At 43.8% G+C, this 26,986-nt stretch overlaps 1 pseudogene; it reads right to left on the reverse strand.

Annotated features, from left to right (window-relative positions):
• Positions 1-2,703: 2,703 nt before the first annotated feature.
• LOC135550299 (neurexin-2-like) overlaps positions 2,704-26,986 on the reverse strand; it is a 249,410-nt pseudogene continuing 225,127 nt past the window's right edge.

The following is a 26,986-nucleotide window of genomic DNA, read 5'->3' on the forward strand; positions in this document are numbered from 1 at the left end:
TAAGAAGCTACAGTACATAGCCCCTAGGTTATATGAATATAAAGTCACATGAGCCAAAAACAGACCTGTAGAATGAAAGAAGTCATAAGACCTCTATGATTCATTGGATTTTTTATTTAAAATATTACCCATTTTTCTCCCCAATTCCGTGGTATCCAATTGTTTTAGTAGCTACTATCTTGTCTCATTGCTACAACTCCCGTACGGGCTTGGGAGAGACCAAGGTTGAAAGTCATGCGTCCTCCGACAACCCAACCGAGCCGCACTGCTTCTTAACACAGCGCGCATCCAACCCGGAAGCCAGCCGCACCAATGTGTCGGAGGAAACACCTGGCAACCTTGGTTTGCGCGCACTGCGCCCGGCCCGCCACAGGAGTCGCTGGTGCGCGATGAGACAAGGACATCCCTAACGGCCAAGCCCTCCCTAACCCGGACGACGCTAATTGTGCGTCACTCCACGGACAGAGCCTGGGCACAAACCCAGAGTCTCTGGTGGCACAGCTGGTGCTGTGCCCTTAACCACTGCGCCACCCGGGAGACCCCATGATTCATTTAATTCAATCAGTTCTACCAGCCAATGTGAGCTTTTTAGATTACATAAGATTTGTGAACACATAGCTTAAGGGCCTATGTATTTTCAATGTTTTGTTCACCTTCAAGCTGGCCATCTTTTCCCTCTCTTTCTGGCTGCCCTCCCCCACACATGATATACATGAAGTACACAATGCAAGGAAATTCTTACTTGCAGGTTAACCTCTCGACAATGCAACAACTATAGAAAAAGTAATTTCCTAGGTGAATAAAAAGGGTAATAAAAATAAAAGTTCAATTAAATCATTTCACCAATTTAATGATGGGCAGTTTCTTTACAAATAGTTACATTGCCTATATGGAAATATCCAACATGAGCCAAGCATGTTTAACTGTCGAATGGAATAGGTTATAAGACCTCTACGACTCATTTCATTTAGCCAGTTCTACCACCTCAACATTGCTAATTTTAAACAGTGTTAAATATAATGTTGTATTAAATTTCAGCTTCAGTCCACAGGGGGGCACTGTGTCTCTGTCAGAAGATATGTGCTTCAGGTAGAAAAAATGTCTCATGTCTTCGGTCTCAGCTAGCTAGCCAGCCAGTAGCTACCGAACTAGCCAGCCAAGGAAATAAACACTTTTCCTATCATGACTTATATCAAACATCCCAAGCTTGCCCATTCACTAAATATACTGTTAATTAACTCTGACTGGCTTTAGAATGCTGAGCGCTAAAGCTAGCATATCAGCATTAGCCAACCCTTATACTGAGGGAGAATAGCTCGTTAGCTACCACCAACCCTGCACAAACCTGTGGCTAACTCTGCTGATGCACTTTGCCTTTCTAGCTGTTCTGCCCTTTCCACCCCATTCACTGCATCCTCAACCTGCTTGCATTTCTTTGCCTCTCTGTCAAAAGAAAGATGATGCTGACTCTGAGTAACAGGCATTTTGCTGAGTGATGACATTGACATCTATCTGCTGCTGTAGGGGAGGGGTCAAGGGATGTGAGTGGTCCACTGCTTTGTGAAATCTCCACCAATCACAGCAGACACTGCGTCACTCCAGGGGCTTCTTCCTAGTGCAGTATATTGGATTGTTTATTTTTGTTTTTAAAATGTCATTCTTTTAAAATGTTTGATCCTGAATAGCGCAATTGATGTGTGGTTATGCAAACTCATCACACTGAAATGTAACAAAAAATGAAATAACAATTTTGGACCATATAAAGGTTCAGGGCTGGACCAAAAACATCCAGGGTTGTAGCCCTGGAAGCCCCGGCCTAATGACGCCACTGGCTGTGTGTAGTAGTTCAAGTGCCACCCATTCATTTGATGAGGCCTTTGCACCCATAAAAAAAGCCACACAACACAGGAGTATACGAAGTATATAACCAATTGTATTTCCCCTCTGTCAATGTACTGTACACATATTAAGGTTAATTTCACAGGAACACTTTACAATATCATTGAGTTAGGACAGGGATATACTCTGAGAAGTTTATGTTAAATGGCACGTCTTAAAAAAACCAAGATGAAATTACAGAAATTGAAAATGTAAACATGATACAACAGAGAGAATGGCAACAATAGACAAAGATAGCCAGGTTTTTCAATGTACATGAAATTAAGAAATGAATCAAAAGAGTGCACATCATCCTTTGTGTTTTCTCTTGATACGTTTACATACAATCACTAACCTGTCCTTAATGGAAATGTCATGTTATTCAACATTGACAAAAATAAAATACTTATAATGTGTCTCTGTAGTCAGACAATGGTGTCTCATCATAGACAAAATGCTCCCTTTCATCTGTATCGGATTAAAAGGAAACATTTTTAAAAAACGGAACTGCAGGAATGGTAACAAGAGAAACACAGAAGTATCTGAGAAGTAGCTATACAATTCACAACCCTTCAATAGTTCATCATACAGAACAGTCTTTTATTCATGGGTAGAAAAACCAGAATACATGTTTGGTTTGCTTTCAAAGGTAACACAGTATTTATCTCTCAAAGAGATTTTTCTACTGTTTGTGCCTTTCCAGTTTTTTTTTTTTGTGTGCCAATTTTGAAGAAGGAAAGCGAAAGCCAGCCTCTTGACACAAGCTTGGACATGTCCCCCCCCCCTCCCACAGGAACAACCAGAAAAAGTTATTCAAAAGTGTATGTGTCCTGCAGCTCTCTTTCATATTCACTGTCTCTACTTTCCTCATAGGGGGATCTGGCTGGAGTGATGACAGTGGTAACCGTGGGGGCAGAACATCTCTCACATGTAGTATATTTTTCAAGTCTGTCCCCCCCGTCTATTCCAACAAACACAGAAGCAATGCTTTTTCAAACCCAAGACATCTATACATACAAATATGTTTACAGAGCAATGTCTTTGCTACAGTAGCGTTTTGCTTTTTGAGATTTGTTAAGCTTGAGGAACTTGTTCCTGGATGGAATGAATGACACTGTCGTTTGGTGATCTCTCCTCACACAGAGATGAGAGAATCCAGCTCATCTCATCCATCCAATGGTGTGGGTTTGTTGGCTAAATTCTGCTGTGAACTGGTGTATTCCCTTTGAAAACCTGTATTTTCCCAAAAGGAAACATGGTTCAATGATATTGGACCATTAACATAGCACCATGGACAACCAGAGAGATAGACAGAGTTGAAAGCCGTTTTACGTGGGATAACAAAAAATGGGGTAGGCTAGTCTGCAGAGAAGGTGGGTCACCCAATCTCCAAATATGGGTATGGCTTTAGTTTAATCTAGTAAACTCTACTGGGTTGCTCTGTCCTTATCTACCATAATGACCTTTCAGTACACACTGATACCGCTGACTTCATTACAAAGACATAGGGACTTGAGATAGAGCATGATGAACTGACATTCATGCAATCCTGGTTCTATAGTACAATGGTTTAAACTGAGTTTTCACTGGGAACCATAACCATACAGTTGATAGATATTGGTGCTATATACAAACACAGCAAAATGGATATGCTTCTTATCCTGTATGAAATGGTATGTTATCCAATACAATATTTGGTATGTGATACAAATTCTCAAAGCATAATTGAACAGGAATTGTGGAAATACTGATCGCAAATTGGATTTTCTTTTTTTTTGTGTGCCACAAATGTAACAATTACACCCTACACTTTGGATATTTATCTAGAAGATAATGTGGAAGTGAAATTCTTTGTGAGAACCCCCTTTCCATGATTTTCCTCTATCCCAGTGTACCCCAACAGTCCCAGAGTACCCCCAACAGCACACATCTTTGTTGCTGCCCCGGACAAACTCACCTGATTCAACTGATTGAGGGCTTGATGATTAGTTGACAAGTTGAATCAGGTGTGCTTCTCTGGGGTATTCGAGGACTGGAGTTGAGAAACCCTGCTCTAGCCTATCTCTCTTGTTCTCTCCTTCTCTATCCATCCCTCTCTTAGACATAATACTCTTTGTCTTTGTTCTTCTTGCCCTTGGTTACTGTCTTAGCTACTGCAGCCGTGGTTGTGCTTGGTGTCTTCTCTAGCTTGACCATGGCCCCGTTGCCCTCGGAAACTGGGTTGCTGATGAAGTTGTGTCCCTGGTCCGTCTGGTAGGAGCCCTCGTCACGGTTGCGGTACTTGTACATGGCGTAGAGGAGGATGAGAATGCAGAGGGCAGCAGCTGCCACAATGCCAACCACCATCCCTGTGGTGCTACTGGACTCTCCGATCCTATCCACCAGGCCGGGGTGCATGACCTTCTCACCGGGGGCTGTAGGGTCGGCTGTGGGCACATGGGGGAAATTGGGGGGGTAAGTTAGTCCAGGTGTATACCGGGATGACGGAGGGGCAGGGGGCAGAAGCACCTGGTCACGGGTGTTCATTTTGCCCGCAGGGATGTGGAGCTGGTCAGGGTTGGTGGTGGGAGCATAAGGAAGGGGGCGGGGATTGTGGGGTTTCTGTGCCCCGCCCTCACCGACGGCGGGGGGAGGAGGAGGATGCAGGACTGTCCTATCAGTGACCAGAGGGGAGTTTTTGTAAAAGTCCTCATCATCTGATTCCGTCATCTCCCCAGAACCGAAGGCCGAGACCTCCACAGGGTCACCGCAGTCCTCCTGATCCGGGGGGCAGGGAGGGTGAGGGTTGGACAGCATCAGGGACACTTTGGTGGTCTCAAGTGGGGACAGGGAGGTGGGAGGAGGGGGGATAGCAGGGTAACGGGTGGCGATGGATGGGGGCTCAAGGGAATCCACTGTTATTATAGGCAACACTAATTCACCTCCTAGAAAAGAAAAAGAGAGGGCAGGAGACACACATTAGAGGAGCATTAGGAGACCCCAGACACGAATAATGAACAATTGTGCTCATTACATTACAAACACAATGTGCTCATTATATAGCTACAATGTTCCAAATCATGTAATATTACGCCATGTAGGGGCAAGATAATTAATATGGAAGATGTTTAAGTATTCAGTATTATCTATAATATGGATTTGCTTACAAGATCACATTTCTGGACATCTCTTAATAAAAATAAAAAAAGACAGCAAACCATGGGATAAGGTCACTTACGTACATCAACATATTGCCACATGATTTTTGCATGAAGAGAAAAACAAATTCAAAAACAGCTGCATAACATTGACATACATCCTTAATCATTTGATTTGCAGTTGCAGACGGATGTGTGCATGCCAGTAACAATATTTGCTAGTTTACTGAGGTTGAACATCCTTGATGTTGATAGGAACATAACTACACCACCTCAAGCCACCTCGACAAAAAAAAAAAAAAAAAAAAAAATCGAGACAAATATCAAGGTTAGGAAGACAACAAAAACAAGACAAGGGCCCGATTCACCTCTACTGACAGTGTCATTGATAAAAGGGAGTGTCAGGGAGGGGCAAGAGGATAGGTGGAGAAAGAAGGCTCATGACCATGACCATTTGTCTGGATAATTTGTGACATCTTATAGGGCAAACTGGCGACAAGTAAGGCCAATCGTCTATCATGATCTAATGTCGCTTTTGAAACTCTTGAAACATTTGCATGAAAACAAGCCTTTTATCACACAGGCGAGTAAGAAAATACGACCCCTTCGTACATCACAGGAGGTTGGTGGCACCTTAATTGGGGATGACAGGCTCGTGGTAATGGTTGGAGCGGAATAACTGGAATGGTATCAAATACATCAAACACATGGTTTTCCAGGTGTTTGATGCCATTTCATTTGCTCTGTTCCAGCCATTATTATGAGCCGTCCTTCCTTCAGCAGCCTCTTGTTTCGTACAGTTGAAGTCGGAAGTTTGCGTACACCTGAGCCAAGTACATTTAAACTCAGTTTTTCACATTTCCGGACATTTAATCAGATTAAAAATTCCCTGTCTTAGGTCAGTTAGGATCACCACTTTATTTTAAAGAATGTGAAATGTCAGAATAATAGTAGAGAGAATGATTTATTTAAGATTTTATTTCTTTTATCACATTCCCAGTGGGTCATAAGTTTACATACACTCAATTCGTATTTGGTAGCATTGCCTTTAAATTGTTTAACTTGGGTCAAACGTTTTGGGTAGCCTCCTTGCTCGCACACAATTTGCAGTTCTGCCTACAAATTCTCTACAGGATTGAGGTCAGGGCTTTGTGATGGCCTCTCCAATACCTTGACTTTGTAGTCCTTAACCTCTTGAAACTCTGGGGGCGCAATTTCTTTTTTGGATGAAAAACGTTCCCGTTTTAAACAAGATATTTTGTCACAAAAAGATGCTCGACTATGCATATAATTGATAGCTTTGGAAAGAAAACACTCTGAATTTTCCAGAACTGCAAAGATATTGTCTGTGGGTGCCCTAGAACGGGAGCTACAGGCAAAACCAAGATGAAACGGCAACCAGGAAATGAGCAGGATTTTTGAGGCTCTGTTTTCCATTGTCTCCTTATATGGCTGTGAATGCGAGAGGAATGAGCCTGCCCTTTCTGTCGTCTCCCAAGGTGTCTGCAGCATTGTGACGTATTTGTAGGCATATCATTGGAAGATTGACCATAAGAGACTACATTTTCCAGGTGTCCGCCCGGTGTCCTCCGTCGTAATTGGTTTGTCATTTTCAGCTGCTGGTATTTTTCCATGCGATTCTGAGGGGAAAGCAGGCTTCCATGAACTGCATATCAATGAAGAGATATGTGAAAAAACACCTTGAGGATTGATTCTACACAATGTTTGCCATGTTTCGGTCGATATTATGGAGTTAATTTCGGAAAAAGTTTGACGTTTTGGTGACTGAATTTTCGGTTCGTTTCGGTAGCCAAATGTGATGTACAAAACGGAGCGATTTCTCCTACACAAAGATTCTTTCAGGGAAAACTGAACATTTGCTATGTAACTGAGAGTCTCCTCATTGAAAACATCCGAAGCTCTTCAAAGGTAAATGATTTTATTCATTTGGTTATCTGGTTTTTGTGAAAATGTTGCGTGCTAAATGCTACGCAAAATGCTAAGCTAGCTTGCAATACTCTTACACAAATGCTTGATTTGCTATGGTTCAAAAGCATATTTTGAAAATCTGAGATGACAGTGTTGTTAACCTCTTACACTTATGGTGGCGCTATTTCATTTTTGGAAGAAAAACGTTCCCGTTTTAAACAAGATATTTTGTCACAAAAAGATGCTCGACTATGCATATAATTGCTACTGTTCGAAAGAAAACACTCTGACGTGTCCAGAAATACAAATATCTTCTCTGTGCGTGCCCTTTAACGTGAGCTTCAGGCAAAACCAAGATTACTTGGCATCCAGGAAATGACAAGGATTTTTGAGGCTCTGTCTTTCATGATCTCCTTATATGGCTGTGAACGCAAGAGGAATGAGTCTGCCCTTTCTGTCGTTTCCCCAAGGTGTCTGCAGCATTGTGACGTATTTGTAGGCAGATCGTTGGAAGATTGACCATAAGAGACCACATTTACCACGTGTCCGCCCGGTGTCCTCCGCCGAAATTGGTGCGCAAAAGTCACCTGCCAGTATTTTTCCATGGGGCACAGAGAGAGAAGCAAGCTTCCATGAACTGCATGTCAATGAAGAGATATGTGAAAAAACACCTTGAGGATTGATTCCAAACAACGTTTGCCATGTTTCGGTCGATATTATGTAGTTAATCCGGAAAAAGTTTCACGTTGTAGGTGACTGCATTTTCGGTTCGTTTCGGTAGCCAGGCGCAATGTAGAAAACGGAACGATTTCTCCTACACACAGACGCTTTCAGGAAACACTGCGCATTTGGTATGTGGCTGGGAGTCTCCTCATTGAAAACATCAGAAGCTCTTCAAAGGTAAATGATTTTATTTATTTGGTTATCTGGCTTTTGTGAAAATGTTGCGTGCTACATGCTACACAAAATGCTATGCTAGCTTTGCATACTCTTACACAAATTAGTCAATTTCTATGGTTCAAAAGCATATTTTGAAAATCTGAGATGACAGTGTTGTTAAGAAAAGGCTAAGCTTGAGAGCAAACGCATTATTTTAATTTTATTTGCGATTTTCAGAAATCGTTAACGTTGCGTTATGCTAATGAGCCTGAGGCTTAGTCACAATCCCGGATCCGGGATGGGGAGTTTCAAGATTAAGAAAAGGCTAAGCTTGAGAGCAGGCATATTATTTTCATTTCATTTGCGATTTTCAGAAATCGTTAACGTTGCGTTATGCTAATGAGCCTGAGGCTGTATTCACGATCCCGGATACGGGATGGGGAGTATCAAGAGGTTAAGCCATTTTGCCACAACTTTGGAAGTATGCTTTGGGTCATTGTCCATTTGGAAGACCCATTTGCAATCAAGCTTTAACTTGACTGATTGTCATGAGAATGTTCAATCCCAATGATAATAACTATCAATCAATAGCTTTGACCAATCCCAGAGGTTTGTAAGACCATGGGTATAATAATAATTAGGCAAAGACTCAGCTTATGCAAAAGATTAGTACCGTTTATTCAGAGAATGTTCTAAAGTCCATTATATAAAGAAATCCATTTTATAGCTGCGCACATACTTCCATACAAACAGAAGGTGAGTTTTATCCTTCTCCATAGTTCTCACCACTGTGTATCACTACCCAACCGACAATTCCATTCCCCCGAGATTAGGGAAACCTTGAGAAGGTCTAGCCAGGTCGGTCCAAACACAGTTGAACTGTTCTCGTTTTTTTTATTCGGCACTGTCACGTTCTGACCTTACTTCTTATATTATGTTATGTTGTTTTAGTATGGTCAGGTTGGGTGGGTTGTCTATGTTCGTTTTTCTATGTTGTGTTTTGTGTTTGGCCTGGTATGGTTCTCAATCAGAGGCAGGTGTTGTTAGTTGTCTCTGATTGAGAATCATACTTAGGTAGCCTTTTCCCACCTGTGTTTCGTGGGTGATTATTTTCTGTTGAGTGTTTGTATCTGCACCAGACATAACTGTTTTGGTTTAGTTCGTTCACTTTGTTGTTTTTGTTCAGTGTTCTATTACTTTATAAAAAAATATGGACACTTACCACGCTATGCATTGGTCCTCACCTTCTTCCACCGCCAACGGCCGTTACAGAATCACCCACCACCAAAGGACCAAGCACCGTGGTATCGGGCAGCAGCAGAAATCTCGGGACTCATGGACATGGGAGGAGATTCTGGACGGAGAAGGACCCTGGGCACAGGCTGGGGAATATCGCCGCCCCAAGGCAGAGCTGGAGGCAGCGATATGAGGAGGCAGCACGGCAGCGGGGCTGGTACGAGTGGCAGCCCCAAAAATAACTTGAGCTGCCAGAGCCGCCCATCTGTCCTGAGCTGCCAGAGCCGCCCGTCTGTCCTGAGCTGCCAGAGCCGCCCGTCTGTCCTGAGCTGCCAGAGCCGCCCGTCTGTCCTGAGCTGCCAGAGCCGCCCGTCTGTCCTGAGCTGCCAGAGCCGCCCGTCTGTCCTGAACTGCCAGAGCCATCCGTCAGCCAGGAGCTGCCGGAGTCGCCCTTCACGTCGGAGCTGCCAGAGTCTCCCGCCGGTCCGGTGCTACCGGAGTTGCCCATCACTCCGGCGCTGCCGGAATCTCCCGTCCATTCGGGACCCGTTGCTAGGGTCCCCAGTCCGAGGTCAGTGGCGAGGGTCGCCGCTCGAAAGGCGTCACAGAGGCAGATTAAGAAGCGGGTAAAGACTATGATGGAGAGGGGTCCACGTCCTGCGCCAGAGCCGCCACTGCGGACAGACACCCGCCCAGACCCTCCCCTATAGGTTCAGGTTTTGCGCCCAGAGTCCGCACCTTTGGGGGGGGGGTACTGTCACGTTCTGACCTTAGTTCTTTTGTTATGTCTTTGTTTTAGTATGGTTAGGGGGTGAGTTGTATATGTTCGTTTTTCTATTTTGTGTTTGGCCTGGTATGGTATGGTTCTCAATCAGAGGAAGGTGTCGTTAGTTGTCTCTGATTGAGAATCATACTTCGGTAGCCTTTCCCATCTGTGTTTCGTGGGTGATTGTTTTCTGTTGAGTGTTTTCTATCTGCACCAGACATAACTGTTTCAGTTTCGTTCGTTCGTTTTTGTTCAGTGTTCTATTACTTTATTACAAATATGGACACTTACCACGCTGCGCATTGGTCCTCACCTTCTTCCACCACCGTCTTGAGATGTTGCTTCAATACATCCACATAATTTTCCTGCTTCATGATGCCATCTATTTTGTGAAGTGCACCAGTCATTCTGCCACCCCCATTCTTCACGGTTGTGATGGTGCTCTTCGGCTTGCAAGCATTCCCCTTTTTCCTCCAAACATAATGATGGTCAATATGGCCAAACAGTTCTATTTTTGTTTCATCACACCAGTGGACGATCATTGTCCTCTGTGCAGTTGCAAACCGTAGTCTGGCTTTTATATGGCGGTTTTGGAGCAGTGGCTTCTTCCTTGCTGAGCGGCCTTTCAGGTTATGTCAATATAGGACTTGTTTTACTGTGGATATAGATAGTTTTGTACCTGTTTCCTCCAGCATTTTCAAAAGGTCCTTTGCTGTTGTTCTGGGATTGATTTGCACTTTTCACACCAAAGTACATTCATCTCTAGGAGACAGAACGCGTCTCCTTCCTGAGCGGTATGACGGCTGCGTGGTCCCATGGTGTTTATACTTCCGTACAGATGAACGTGGTACCTTCAGGCGTTTGGAAATGTCTCCCAAGGATGAACCAGACTTGTGGAGGTCTCCAATTTTTTTTCTGAGGTCTTGGATGATTTCTTTTGATTTTCCCATGATGTCAAGCAAAGAGACACTGCGTTTGAAGGTAGGCCTTGAAATACATCCACAGGTACACCTCCAATTGACTCAAATTATTTAAATCAGCCTATCAGAAGCTTCTAAAGCATGACATCATTTTCTGGAATTTTCAAAGCTGTTTAAAGGTACAGTCGACTTAGTGTATGTAAACTTCTGACCCACTGGAATTGTGATAGAGTGACTTATAAGTGAAATAACCTGTCTGTAAACAACTGTTGGAAAAATGACTTGTGTCATGCACAAAGTAGATATCCTAACCGACTTGCCAAAACGATAGTTTGTTAACAAGAAATGTGTGGAATGGTTGAAAAACGAGTTGTAATGACTTCAACCTAAGTGTATGTAAACCTCCGACTCAACTGTAATACATTTCATGAGTAACCCTAGTAATGAATGTGACTACAATGAAGCCCTGCTGCATTTTGCGTGATTTGGCGAGTTAAAGACTAGAACGTAGAAGAGGAAATGTTGCTCTGTCCAACCCTACTCCTGACCTTCACCATAATGGGCTTTCAGTCTCTGCCAGGACATTTGTGTCTTTGCAGCTTGTCTTTGACAGCTCACACTGGCCAGGGCCAGGCAGGCAGTAGTGAAATATGGAGCAGAAGCAGTGATAGCTGTAGGAATATGAAGATCAGTCATCCACAAACACCAGAACCTTCTATGAGCTTGATATGATGAACACTGCCTCCGACAACCAAATGTAGACCTACATGACGGCCTCAGCTATCCCCCCCCCCCCCGTTTGTTTCTTATTTTGTTTATGGGAGTGCACAAGGATAGCATGAGATCTTCTCATCTTGAGATAAGATCTTGCTAGCTAGTGGCAGTAGTGAAATCTCCCCTAACAGCGAGTTCAAAGCAGAGATAGTAGCCCGAGGAAAAGACGAGCGAGGAGAACAGACAAAATTACAACTTTGAAAGTAGCGATAGGGCTAGACCAAGGCTACATTCGGTTTTATCCATGAGCTCATTAAAACTAGCCTATTGGTCCCTAGTGTAGGAAGACAGTAGGTGATCCTAGGAGGTCCTGTTCCAACCTAGGGCCTTGGTACGACACTGAACCCCAGGCCAGGGCTGACAGACAGACTCACCTGTTCCAGGCTCACACTCCTCCAGGTCCTCGTCATCACTGGGACACTCAGCAGAAGCCACCAAGATGTCATCCGAGTTCTGAGACTGAGGAGAAGAAGAGGACACAACGTTGGCGCTTTGTTATCTATACAGCATTCAATCTTTAAAACTCTTTCGTGGTCAATGTCGAACATTAATAAAACAATAACACAAAGTTATCCCCGCAAAATAAAGCTTGCAAGTGAAACTTCCGTACTCGAGAATACTTCAGGAAAACTCAGGCTGGAGTATTGCACTCCATGCTGTTTCCACCAGGTCAATATTAGAAAAACAGTTAATTATGGGCCAGGATTCAATTTCACAGTGCTAGTTTCATGATGCAATGATTGTGCTCAAACAGAATCATCTATTTTTTTTCTTTCCTACTACCTTCTGTACCTAGTCATACATTTATATCCCAGACATATACAGAAGCTACATAAATATCATATACAGTGAGCTCCAAAAAGTACTGGGACAGTGACATTTTGTTGTTGTTGCTGTTTTGAAATGATACAACGAGTATGAGGTTAAAGCGTAGACTGTCAGATTTTATGAGGGTATCTTCATCTTCATCTTTTTATTTTATTTTTTAAATTTGAACAATTTAGAAATGACAACTCTTTTTGTACATAGCCCCCCCCCCCATTTTACCAAATGGGACCAAAAGTATTTGTACAAATTCACTTATATGTGTATTAAACTAGTAAAAAGTTTAGTATTTGGTCCCATATTCATAGCACGCAATAACTACATAACGCTTGTGAATGGATGCATTTGCTGTTTGTTTTGATCGTTTTCAGATTATTTTGTGCCCAAAAGAAATTCATGGTAAATAATGTCATGTGTCATTTTGGAGTCACTTTTATTGTAAATAAGAAAAACACATGTTTATAAACACTTCTATATTCATGTGGATGCTACCATTTGTACGGCTAATCCTGAATGAATTGTGAATAAGGAGTGAGAAAGTTAGAGGCATAAATATCATACCCCCCCCCCTCCAAAAAAATGATAACCTCCCCTGTTATTGTAATGGTGAGAGGTTAGCATGTCTTGGGGGTACGATGTTTGTGCATCTGTAACTTTCTCCCTCATCATTATTCACAATTCCTTCATGACAACCTATAACCATGGTAGCATCCACATGAATGTAGAAGTGTATAGAAAACATATTATATTCTCATTTACAATACAAGTGACTCCAACATGACAAAAGACATTATTTACCATTCATTTCTATTGGGTAGAAAACAATCTGAAACACGACCAAAACAAACAGAAACTGCATTCAACAAGTTTGTAGAGTTACAAGCTTGATGTAGTCATTGCGTGCTCGGAATACGGGACGAAATACTAAACTTTATGACTACTTTAATACACATTATAAGTGAATTTGTAGCAATACTTCTGGTCCCCTAAAATGGAGGGTCTATGTACAAAAAGTGCTGTAATTTCAAAATGGTTCACCCAATAATGTACGAAAATACCCTCAAATTTACGTTGACAGTATGCGCTTTAACCTCACAGTCGTTGTATCATTTCAAACCCAAAGGTCTGGATTACAGAGCCAAAACAACAACACATTTGTCACTGTCCCAATGCTTTTGGAACTCACTGTAGTTTGATCCGGAGATTACACGACTGCATCAGTTTGTCCTCACATGTCAAGGCACAGAAACCTCACAATAAATCATATCTGCACATGTTTGATATGAGACACCACTTTTTTGTTTTGACAGCTCTCACATACAGTATATTAATCATTGGACTGCCCTGAGCTCTTCTCAAACAATGTTCCATCAAACTGTCATCGCAGTTTCGAAGACAATGTTTTCCATTCAAACATGTATTCAACTGTCACAGTGTATTATTTACCTATATAAAATATCAAAGGAATAGACACACGGTACTATTTTGAGGAGAAAAGGCAGTGTCAGTAAATGTAGAAATAAATGTGGTCACTACAAGCAGGTGTAGTCAACCCTAAAGCATTATGACCTTCTGAAAGAGCATTGAAATTCAACAAGGGCTTGAGAAATCTAGTCGATGTAAATCTATGCTAATGACCTAGGTTTGCATAGACAGGGAGGTTTGACATTGGAGGTAAGCAGTTAGGCTATGATTGACATCAATTTATCGCCTTCATTATCGTATGGACAAGCCGAATCAACTTATTTAGCTGGAGGAAGTAGCCTTTGCCCCACCTTACGGTATCAATGCATTTACAGGGTTCGGATTTAGCTGGAACTTGACATGCTTACTGGGCAATGGCGGTTACAGAGTACTGTCATCCATCAAATGTGCTTTAAAGACATCTGGAGGCGTGGTTAGTGTACGAAAAGTGATCTAAAGCTTCGTTTTTTTTCACAGTAAAGCTTTAGCAACTGTGATCAGAACAATTGCTTGGCCGTGTGAAAACTGTAGGACGATTAAAGAGTTGTCTTGTCTGGCCCCTGTGTCTTACTGTAATCCACACATAACAAATAACGGCATCGTTGTGGCGTTTTGATTCTCTAATTAAAACATGCTTTATTGCTGCATATTAGATCTGCCTGACTGCGTTCATAAAGCAATTACTCCCTCCCTTCCTGTGTCTGTGTATACAACGCCTGTAGTTTCATAAGCAAGTTTATTGTTTCTGGTGGAACTGTAGGTATTATTAATTTGGTTTGTTTTCGTAATTTATGACATGACGCCATGACGAATGTTCGTCTCAGGTACACAAAACACTTTCAATGTAAACCACTGCCTGGGGAAATGATTACAGTATCTTATATCCCACTACTGTCGTCTAATGGCACAGAGGGAGTTAGCTGAATGTGAGATTGATTGAGCTTGAGTTGTTCAGTAGCACACGTGCTAATCTTATGAGGAACCTAGAAAGTACAGGATGGAGAATAAATCATAGCCACAACAGAAGAGAGAGGATTGCCAAGTGAATACACTGTCGCACCCTGATCAGTTTCACCTGTCCTCGTTGTTGTCTCCACCACCTCCAGGTGTCGCTTGTTTTCCCCAGTGTATTTATCCCTGTGTTTCCTGTCTCTCTGGGCCAGTGTATTTATCCCTGTGTTTCCTGTCTCTCTGGGCCAGTGTATTTATCCCTGTGTTTCCTGTCTCTCTGGGCCAGTGTATTTATCCCTGTGTTTCTTCTCTCTCTGGGCCAGTGTATTTATCCCTGTGTTTCCTGTCTCTCTGGGCCAGTGTATTTATCCCTGTGTTTCCTGTCTCTCTGGGCCAGTGTATTTATCCCCATTTTTCCTGTCTCTCTGTGCCAGTTCGTCTTGTATGTTTTTCCAAGTCAACCAGCGTTTTTCCCCGTTCTCCTGCTTTTTGCTATTCTCCCTTTTTCTAGTCCTCCCGGTTTTGACCCTTGCCTATTTCTGGACTTTGTTCCCGCCTGCCTGACCAGTCTGCCTGCCTTGACCACAGGCCTGTCTGCAACTCTGCACTCCTGGACTCTGATTTGGTTTTGATCTTTTTGCCTGTCCACGACCATTCTCTTGCCTACTCCTTTTTGGATTAATACAGATTGTAAGACTCCAACCATCTGCCTCCTGCATCTGGGTCCCGCCGTATGTCATGATAAACACAGGTGTTTGTCTCTCCCAATAAGAGTGTTAGAGAAAAAATGACTTTGAATATAACTTCAACTTGTACTGTTTAATATTTCAAGTGACTAATGTTGTTTGAAATATTCAGACAGCCTGTGAACATAAATTATGTTTTCATGTGTTGAAAGGACAAGCTTGGTAGTTAGAAATATTCTGCTGGGAGCCTAATAAGAGCAGCTCTGAGGTGGTCTCTCTGTAACCCCCCCCTTTTTGCTCTGCTGGTCTCCCTAGGGCTATTTATATTAGTCCAAGGTTCTACGTGGGGTTGAATTGTGGTTCATCAACATTCATGCAAATGACTACCGGATCGCTGGATATGGAAATAGGCAGTTTAGCCATGACTGGCATAAATTGTTCCTGAGTGTGACCTTCAATCATATCTTGATCAACAAAGCCAAAGGCTGAGGGGGAAAAAAGGTTGAATCCAAGAAATGGGGGCGTATTAAAGGATGGAGGTCCCTTGACAACTTACACTGAATGTGGTGGGGCCTTTTGGGTGGATCTATATGCCCACAGGCGGCCTAATACATATGCAAGTCGGTGTAGAAAAGGAAATGTAGCTCTGTCTGCTAAAAAAAAACTGTAAATGTAGCTTTTGGGGGATTTACAGCTTTGTAGCTGAAAAAAAGAAGAAGAAAAGAGTGCATCACGCTGCTGAGGGAGTTTTAAAAACAGCACAATGACTTCCACAGGGTCTGATGGTTTTTCTATCTGGTGTGCACTGTGACCATGACATTGAAAAGGCATCATACATGAATTCATTTCCCCCAACAAACCAGGAAAACACTTCCAATAGAGAGCTAACGTATGTTCAAAGACGTGTCTAGGTCCAGTGCTTTGTCTGTGCTCCCTTCTTGAAAGCTCTTGGTTTTAATGAGTAATTACAGCCTCTTATTGGCAGAGGCATGCCAGCATGGGATATGTTGAAAATGTGCAAAGGAATAGAGAGAGAGGAATAGAGAGAGAGAGAGAGAGAGAGAGAGAGAGAGAGAGAGAGAGAGAGAGAGAGATTGTTCCTGTGAAAGTGCTCTTTAAGGGTTGTTTGGATTTGTCTGCCTGGTGAGTGGCTAAATGAGCTATAATGTAGATGGAGTGTCTGTCTCACGCAGCCAGCCTCCTGATAATGGACATATTGTCTGTCTGGCGGAGTCCCTTCGCAAAACCTTCCCATCTAAATGGTTACTTATGCTGTCTGTCTAATGCCTTCAGTCCTAACACGAGCTCGCCCACAGTCCTTGTCACAGTCACCTCTAACAGTGGGAAAACACCATACGTACAGCTCCTTATAGTACAATGTTAAAACCAGGATTACTCAATGAGGGACAGTTAACATACTGATTAAAATGGCTAGTCTTAGTTAGCAGTCATCATTACATCACCTCACGCACCATTGGTCACTAATAACGTTCAACATGGCCCTAGTACCCTGCCTCGCATGCCCCCACCCGGCCTTCCCTCTGACCTGGGATATGCTCTCCCTCATGCTGGGTGAGCGTTGCCTGCGGGTGGTGGTGGTGGCCATGGTGGTGGTGGTCTCCATGATGGTGGTGGACATGTCGGAGGCTGCCAGTGGGGTGGTGGAGGTGGTCTCAGTGGTCAGCACAGACAGGGAGTCTCCCACCAGCCTCAGGTTCCCCTCAGCCTGGACACTGGGGTCATTCTCTGCCGCCAGCGTCAGCACCTGCAGGCCGTTATAGTAGAGGCCAGAGATCTGACCCTGGAACGGCCGGCCCTTATCCTGACCCCCGATCTTTATCGCTGCCTGGCTGTTGAAGATAGTCAGCTGTCGTCCTGTAGTGAGGTAAAGGAAGAGGAGGAAGAGGGATCGAGGTCGAAAGATAGAAATGGGGAGAAAGGAGAGAGACACAAACAGGCGGATATCCAATTACAGTATGAGTTATACCGTTCTAGATACCCAGAAGGGCCTTGGCAACAGATTTGGAACTCAGCACAACAAGTTAAATGATGGAAGTATATGTTAAAAGCTTGTCTGAAATGTTCAACTCAATGTCAGTGGTCTGGTTTGTATATTTAGTCATCGTACTGGTCACATATATTGGCCCAATATATTCTGAGGGTAAGATGTGGTTAGTTTGAATGTTATATTGGTAAAGTATTTTCAATTTTCAATTGAGTTAGTGAATTGGCTCAATCCTGGTCACAGGGTCCAAACAAATGTGCTTTTCAAATCAGTTAAGTGTTTGCGAGAGGGGAAGATGGCACAACAATGCGTATAATTTTACGTACATTTCACTATCAGTGTGTTTACATGGAGTAATGTGAGAAAAGAGTGTCATGGGAAATTGTAAGCACATTACTTTCCTCCATTAAGTACAGGGAGTTGTTTCTCTGAATTGAAGGACAGCTAGACACAGGGCATTTCCCCTTCATCCTCTCAGTCATAAGCTGACGGACCAATCAGCGTTGCTCCTCTGGGACCCACTGTACTGAGTGGACTGACTACCTCTGGTGGAAGGGAAGTGTTTTCTCCCTCGGGTTATCTAACTCCACCACTGACAGCAGCATTGGTAAGCACTGTCCCTGTTACGTCACCCAGTGAGTTCAGCATGTCGAGAGAGGGTAATGTCGTGTGCCAATCTCAGGAGAATTCTAATGAACTATGTCGCAGTGACAGTAACCTAGAGGTCTGTCAGGGTCTCCGCTCCTTTGTCCCGAATGTCTGTGACATGGTTGCCAGGGACGCAGGGAAGTCATCTGGAGAGTATAGTGGTGTTTAGTGGGGTCACGTTAGTGCGTGGGTTTTAGCATGGTCAGTCAACCACAGCGTGGACTATACATGACTAGAGAATTTAGAGGGACCAGGATGTGAAATCAAGTGGAAGGTTTATTGTGGATACGTACACCTTGTTGCAAGAACCACAAACATTAGATGAAATGCTCTATGTTCCATTACCAGCTAATTATCCCAGTTGTTTAACAGGTTAGTTATCACTTTAAATATGTTTCTGTCACAAGAAGAATAAACAGATAACAACAAGGTAAGAAAATCAGCAGCATCTAATTAAACACAATAATTGGAGGGACGTTGTCGGAGGGTTAGTCAGGGGTTACGTTTAGTTCATTAATTTAAAAATCTCTGAAGAGGTGCAGCATTCCCAAATGGTCTGGGGATTGCAAAGAATACCTGGTAGATGTACTGTTACCCATTTGGTATATATATATATATATATATATATTTTAGAATGGTACTAAATGAGCCGGGGTACGTTACTCAAAATGCCCCAAGGTGGCTGTTGGAGGATATATATCTATGTTCCCAACCTAGTCACTATGATCCACAGTCAATTTCAGTCCAAACATACCCAACATGTAGCTCTATACCGTACATAGGTAACAGCATTTGATCCTTTGCCTCTTGGCACTGCACCTCTTACAGGGATTTAGACAGAGGGATTTAACTGGATTTAGTAACTGTTTAATGGATTCATTCATTTTTTTCGGTTTACCTTTGTCGAGTAGCCACTCGTCAACTACCCGACCAAGTCGGTATGGGATTCTTTGTCTAGCAATAACCAGGCGCTCATTATCAAAGTTCCCTTCAAAGAATTTGGAGAGACAGATTAGAGGTTAAAGTCTGGAAGTTGAAAGATCACAAGGTTAGAGACAGGGTATCATGGCTAACACATTTAGCAAGTTATCAATTTTAACCCAGCTTCAGGTTAAAAGAAACTTGTGCTTTACTTAGTGGTATTTAGTTAAGGGACAGTAACAAATGGTACATTAGTTAGAATGGTGTTTATTTCTATTTATAAAATACTGAGCTGGATCATTTAGGGGGATTGGTGTAATTATGACATTTTTAGCAAAGCATCAGGGCTTAAATGCATACAAAATAGAAGAAGAGATTGAACTGTAATTGGTAGAAAACAGCAAGAAAGCAACAATGCATGCATTCAAAAGATAACCATTTAGAAGCATGAGTAAATGTCAAGAAGACATTTTCTGGTTGTTATCATGTCAATGGAAGGGAGATGGCGACTGTTACGGGAAGTAGCCTAGCAGGGTTCTTTATTCTTGATGAAAGGGATTCATGATATCATCAAAATGTTATACACAGACATTTCAATCAATTGTTGTTATTTACTCTGAACAGATATACTTTATGTATACAGTATAAAACAGTCTGTTAAGCGTGATTAACTTTACAGATATAAGATGAGTATTTATTTGTGGAAGACATATATTTCTTTCAACTTTTAGCCCCCTTTCTCCCCAATTGGTAGTTACAGTCTTGTCCCATCGCTGCAACTCCTGTACGGACTCGGGAGAGGCGAAGGTTGAGAGCCATGTGTTTTCTCGAAGGACGACCCTCCCAAGCTGCACTGCTTCTTGACACACTGCTTGCTTAACCCGGAAGCCAGCCACACCAATGTGTCGGAGGAAACACCATCAAACTGGTGACTGAGGTCAGCTTGCAGGCGCCTAGCCTGCCACAAGGACATGGGATAGGGCCATCCCAGCCTGCCATAGGGACATGGGATAGGGCCATCCCAGCCTGCCACAAGGACATGGGATAGGGCCATCCCAGCCTGCCAAACACTCCCCGAACCCGGATGATGCTGGGCTAATTATACGCCGCCTCATGGGTCTTCCGATCACGGCCAGCTTTGACAGAGCTTGGGATCGAACCCGGGTCTGTAGTGACACCTTAGACCACTGTGCCACTCGGTAGGCCCTATTGAGGACATTCTATTGTGAACAAATCAAAGGCTCCCAAGGTATGGGATATGACTCTATCTACCGGTACTACTAGGCATTGCTTTAGTGAGATAATTAATTTTCTCCCTTGTCTGTGTGACTGTGGATGACACGCCTTGTATCAGACTCAAAATGAAATAACGATCCAAAAGAAGGACGACAATGGCATCTGAACTTTCTCTGTGACAGTTCTCATCTAGCTCAAATCCCTCATTTCCACTGCTCTACTCCTTTCACATACGGTTACAGTAATGTTATGATTGGGCCAATTACTGACTGGGTTAGTGCCCCATTGGTGGAGTGTTAGATTGGATGAAGCAGCCATTATAAAATTAAAATAACTTTGGTAAAACTAGCCTTGAGCAGCACTCCACTTGACTGTACTGGAACCAAATACCTGCGGTAGCATAGTAACCTAATCTTACCCTGGTGCTCTTAACCTACCTTAAAGATACAGTACAACAAAATGCCTGTGCCAAATATGGGTATACAACTGATTGTCTGACTAGACACGACTTGTTTTGTCAGATCATGTATTGAATATCAAGAAAGTGGAGAGGGAGAGAGTTCTCTGTCATTAAGAACAATACCTTTACTAAAGTAGTTAGGGGCAGTTCAGCTATTCTCTATCAATTACAATCTAGAAAATCATTGACACATTTTGGATAATTCTTATTGTTAGTTTGGCCAGTGTGAGTGGAGAAGAAACAGATCATTAGATACTACATGAATCATAAGGATGCAATGTGAAAAATGTTTTGGATTTGATTCGTCAGATAGCATGGAAAAGAGACAGAAGGTGAAGGGACAAGGAGCAGACGACAGAATGTTATTTTCTAACCTTAATTTCAACTAGGCAAGTCAGCTAAGAACAAATTCTTATTTACAATGACGGCCTACACCGGACGACGCTGGGCCAATTGTGCGCTGCCCTACGGGACTCCCAATCACGGCCGGATGTGACACAGCCTGGATTCAAACCAGGATTTGTAGTGACTCCTCTTGCACTGAGATTCAGTGTCTTAGACCGCTGCGCCACTGGAGTGCCACACACCTCTTCCTCCTCCCCTTTTCACACCACACACACATCATCAGTGCTCTCATATAAAAGCTCATTTTACAGGCGGGGGGGGGGATAAAACGAAAGCTGAGATTTGGCTGAGGGTTCCTTCATTGCTCTGAGGCTGTGCGAAGATCCCATTCTCAGCATCCACTCTGCCACCGGCCAAGCTGGCTGCTACAATTACTACGAAGAATCCGAATCCATCCTCTGCCAGATGTACTCGGCAAGGCAGCTTGAGGGAAGTGTGTCCATTTCAGATTGTTATTAGATTGTTTATGCAGTAGTTATCTGTGCCCACCATGTGGCGACTCCATAAAGTGCTCTGAATAGATAGAATAGTGAAATGGCACATATCAAAACTGAATGCTGGGGCGTGCTGAAGAAAACAAATCAATTTACTCTATGGCAGAAGGCAAACGTCCAATTCCATTTGGACTTGCTTGCCAAGAGCATCCAACAACTGTCCCTGAATTGATGTGATATTTTCTGTTTGATGGCTTGAGCTGGAATCACCGTGCACCTTCCTCCATGTCTGTGTTGTTAAAATACAGCCTGGATATCTCTCTCTCTCACACCCTCTTTCTTTTAATGTATACTTATCTGGCGCTCCCACTCATCCCACCCATTTCAAAGTGTCCTGCTCCATGCCTTACCTGGTGGGTAGCGCTCGACCGGCTGGTTGTCCACCTGGAGGGTGGCGTTGCCACCACTGCGTGTGAAGCGCACAACATGGTACTTGCCATCGCTAACTATGACAGCCGGCTCGTCAATGGTGATGTCGTCTGTCCCCACGTTGAAGATCACACCAATCTTTCCTTGTTCCTGGAGATAGAAGAAACAGAAGAGATGTTTGACTTGGGGTGTCTGAAGTGAAAATGCAAGCGAGAAATTCCCAAATCTAAAAATGTGTTGAAAATAGTTTGCAGCTGCTGTACCACTGACGAGTAAAGACATTGGTATTGTTTTCGTTGTTACAGAGCTGCAGGGCTGGAAGTACCCTTGGTTGAGCAGCTCAGAGTTATCCTCTGTAACATGGGTAGTATATTAGACTAGTGCATCTCTATCCGTTCCATCCACCACACGCTTCCCTCTGCAGTCTGCATCAGGCTCCCTGATGTTGCTTACAAAAGAAACGACCCTGCTGGTACTCGTCTACCAGAAATGACCTTTACCCCATCCCTCTCACTGCATCTTCTCTCACACCTGGAATCTCCATAACAGGGCAAAGTCACTGCCCCAGTCTGCCTCAGCTAGGAAACTGGGCTGGGGAGCCCATTCACTACCGCGCGTGTGTGCGCGCTCTGTGCCCGAGCGGGCTTCGCACATCTGTAGCCCCTGTGATGGGACTACAAGGTCACAGTGGTAATGTGGCAGTGTGAGAGCAGACTCACCTCCCTGAAGACCAGACCAGCGGTCTGACAGCTTCAACAACATTCCATCCCAACCGATAGGGTGACAACCAAGCTTACTTCACACATAATTTGGTACTGTCAGTAATTTGGGATGTGGTATTATGTCTCCATGAAGATGACAAGGAACCGCCAGGTTTTCAGACGGGTAGCTCGGGAATTGATTCCCACACAGCCAGTTGATGAGCAGAACAGAAACCAGTCGATCCTTCAGGGTAGACATCTGAAAGGGCAAACTGCCAAAAGGTTGTCGCCGACGATGAGAGAATATGGAACCTCTCACCACTCTGGGTCACCTCAACCGTCACTTCCTCGGGATAAATGAGGACAAAGTTAGAGGAGCATTACAGCCACCAGGAAATGATACTATGTAATATCCTGTCCATCCATACACTGCAGTGTGACGATGGTCATCTGTTATCAGTTATCCAGTTAAAATCTTGTCTAGTTATTTGATGACTTGTCTTTTTTATGAACAAAGTAGGGAACTTGCACAGATGTAGCACCAATCCATTACATCAGTGTTCTGAACTGACAGAACCTTGGCGTGACCCCACCACTGCTACCACCCAAACAGCACAACCCGTCAGTGTGTCCTCCGCTGCCTATTCCCCATAGGTAAATATTATACTTTTGTGCGCACATTTTTTTGGTGAGCATTTCTCCTTTGCCAAGATAATCCATTCACCTGACAGGTGTGGAATATCAAGAAGCTGATTAAACAGCAAGATCATGACACAGGTGCACCTTGTACTGGGGATGATAAAAGGCTACTCTAAAATGTGGAGTTTTGTCACACAACACATTACCACAGATGTCACAAGTATTGAGGGAGCGTGCAATTGGCCTGCTGACTGCAGGAATGTCCACCAGAGCGGTTGCCAGAGAATTTAATGTTAATTTCTCTACAATAAGCTGCCTCCAAAGTCGTTTTAGAGAATTTGGCAGTACGTCCAACCGGCCTCACAACCGCAGACCACGTGTAACCATGTCAGCCCAGGACCTCCAATATGGCTTTTTCACCTGCGGGATCCTCTGAGACCAGCCACCCAGACAGCTGATGAAACTGAGGAGTATTTACAGTGCATTCGGAAGGTATTCAGACCCCTTAACTTTTTACAAATTTTGTTACGTTACAGCCTTATTCGAAAATGGATTAAATAAAAAAAATCCTTATCAATCTACACACAATATCCCATAATGACAAAGTGAAAAGAGGTTTTTAATTAATAAAAAAAATAAGAAATACCTTATATAAATATTCAGATCCTTTGCTCAAAATTGAGCTCAGGTGCATCCTGTTTACATTGATCATCTTTGAGATGTTTCTACAACTTGTTTGGAGTCCACCTGTGATAAATTTAATTGATTGGACATGATTTGGAAAGGCACACACCTGTCTATATAAGGTCCCACAGTTGACAGTGCATGTCAGAGCTAAAACCAAGCCATGAGGTCGAAGGAATTGTTTGTAGAGCTCAGAGACAGGATTGTGTCGAGGCACAGATCTGGGGAGGGTACCAAAACATTTCTACAGCATTGAAGGTCCCCAAGAACACAGTGCACTCCATTCTTAAATGGAAGAAGTTTGGAACCACCAAGACACTTTCTAGAGCTGGCCACCTAACCAAACTGAGCAATCGGGGGAGAAGGGCCTTGGTCAGGGAGGTGACCAAGAACCTGATGGTCACTCTGACAGAGCTCCTCTGTGGAGATGGGAGAATCTTCCAGAAGGACAACCATCTCTGCAGCACTCCACCAATCAGGCCTTTATGGTAGAGTGGCCAGATGGAAGCCACTCATCAGTACAAGGCACATGACAGCCTGCTTGGAGTTTGACAAAAGGCATCTAAAGGACTCTCAGACCATGAGAAACAATTTCCTCTGATCTGATGAAACCAAGATTGAACTCTTTGGCATGCCAAGCATCACTTCTGGAGAAAACCTGGCACCATACCTACGGTGAAGCATGGTGGTGAGAGCATTATGCTGTATGGATGTTTTTACAGTGACAGGGACTGGGAGACTAGTCAGGATCGAGAGAAAGATGAACGGAGCAAAGTACAGAACCTCAGACTTGGGCGAATGTTCACCTTCCAAGAGAACAACGACCCTAAGCACACAGCCAAGACAACGCAGGAGTGGCTTCAGGACAAGTCTCTGAATGTCCTTGAGTGACCCAGCCAGAGCCCAGACTTGAACCGATCGAACATCTCTGGAGAGACCTGAAAATAGCTGTGCAGCGACGCTCCCCATCCAACATAACAAAGCTAGAGAGGTTCTGGAGAGAAGAATGGGAGAAACTCCCCAAATACAGGTGCACCAAGCTTTGTAGTGTCATACCCAAGAAGACTGTAATCACTATGAAAGGTGCTTCAACAAAGTACTTTCCGAATGCACTGTATGTCTGTAATAAAGCCCTTTAGTGGGGAAAAACTCAGTCTGATTGGCTGGGCCTGGCTCCACAGTGGGTGAGGAGCCCTCCCAGGCACACCCGTGGCGGCACCCCATCCCAATCATGTGAAATCCATAGATTAGGGACTCATTTATTTATTTCAATTGACTTGTTTCCTTATGAACTGTAACATTGAAATTGTTGCGTTTATATTTTTTGTTCAGTATAATTATTTTGTACATTTTTTGGTCATTTAGCAGACACTATTATGCAGAGTGACTTACAGGAGCAATTAGGGTTAAGTGTTTTGCTCAAAGGGACATCAACAGATGTTTCACCTAGTCGGCTTGGGGATTCGAACCAGCAACCTTTCGGTTACTGGTCCAAAACTCTTGATCGCTAGACTACCACCAACCACCAACAGTTGGTGCAGAAGCTAGCTCCTCCATTTCCTTGGAGACAGCAGTTCAGTTTGGGGTCAAGAGCAAACTCCTTCAGTCTGCATTCCTCACATTAAGCCCTGTGATTTCTCCTGAATCCACAGTGCAGTAGGGGGAAATGTATCGGAGCCCAGTGTTTCAAGATAAGGGGAGCCCCTACTGTGCACTCCACATTTCTCATACTGAAAGATCCCATTTTACAATCACCAAGTGTGACGTTCACTGACCCCATCAGTTATTTTCATGGAATTACAGGGTGACATTTCTCCTGGTGCAGCAGGGACCTGGGCTGGGGAGCGAGGGTGTGGGCTGGGGTATGTACAGGTTACATGGAAAGGCAGAGTACTTGGCTATTAGGAAAGGTGAGGGAAAGGACATGTTCTTCTCCAGTATTTACTGCCCTCCGGCTCAACCCCACGCGCCGCCATAAATTAGCTTGCCTGTTGAACGGCTGCCTGCACCAGTCAAAGGCATGCCCGTGTAAGCTGTGAATAAAGAGCAGGCTCAGGGTGTCTCCCACTCTTAGGCCATGGACACGGTCACTGGCCCAGCTGCTCAGTGTGAGCTATTGTCCCCTTGCCACCACCTGGGTTATGTTCCTATAATTTGCCATGCTGTCGCCAACACCTGTGTGTTCAACCTGCTCCCAGTGCACTTTAGTTCACATTGCAGGGGGAACTGGGTGGATGCAACTTTGCAACTATTTAAAATGTAGTCACTCTGTTATTTACCACTGTGACTGGGGAACATGAAACATAGCTAAGAACAACAGTGACAGTGACACTCACTCCACACCGCCACTCTGCTACTGAATGGTGCTGACCGAGGCCAGGGGATGTGTGGGTGGTGTACATTAAGAGCAAAGCTATGAGAGCGTAGGCCCACTTTAGTGTGTTTCCGTGTGCATAGGAGGAACCACAGTACATCTTAACATGAACATCATGTTCCTCTGTTTGTTGCATAGTGCAGAGTGGACCATCTCATGTTGTTCGAATAAGGGGAGTGATTTCAATCCAGTCTGCTCCTGTCTTGCCAGCAGCGGTCCAGTCACAGACAAAGCAGGTCCACACAGACAAAGCAGGTCCACACAGACAAAGCAGGTCCACACCAGACTTCTCTCTGTCCTTCTGATGGTTCTCCTGGTCTTTATAAACCAGAATCTGGACAAGTAGTGTCAGCTCGAACCACTTTTAAGCCTCCGTGTCCTTTATTCTCATTGATTAAGAGTCCATGTTGAAGCCAGGCAATTGCTGGCTGTTGTTATCAGCAGTAGTAACAGTAGAGAGAGCAGAACCATCAGCGCTGTAGGACTGTAATATCTGACAAATCCCTATAAGAGCCTAAAGAACCATCTTGACTAATCTGGCCTGGAGGTAGAGTGCCATCCCACCAGTCCCTGCACATCGGTGGGCTGCCGCAAGGCAAAGAAAG

The sequence above is a fragment of the Oncorhynchus masou genome, chromosome 12 (genome assembly GCF_036934945.1).
Source record: "Oncorhynchus masou masou isolate Uvic2021 chromosome 12, UVic_Omas_1.1, whole genome shotgun sequence".
NCBI classification, from domain to species: Eukaryota; Metazoa; Chordata; class Actinopteri; order Salmoniformes; family Salmonidae; genus Oncorhynchus; species Oncorhynchus masou.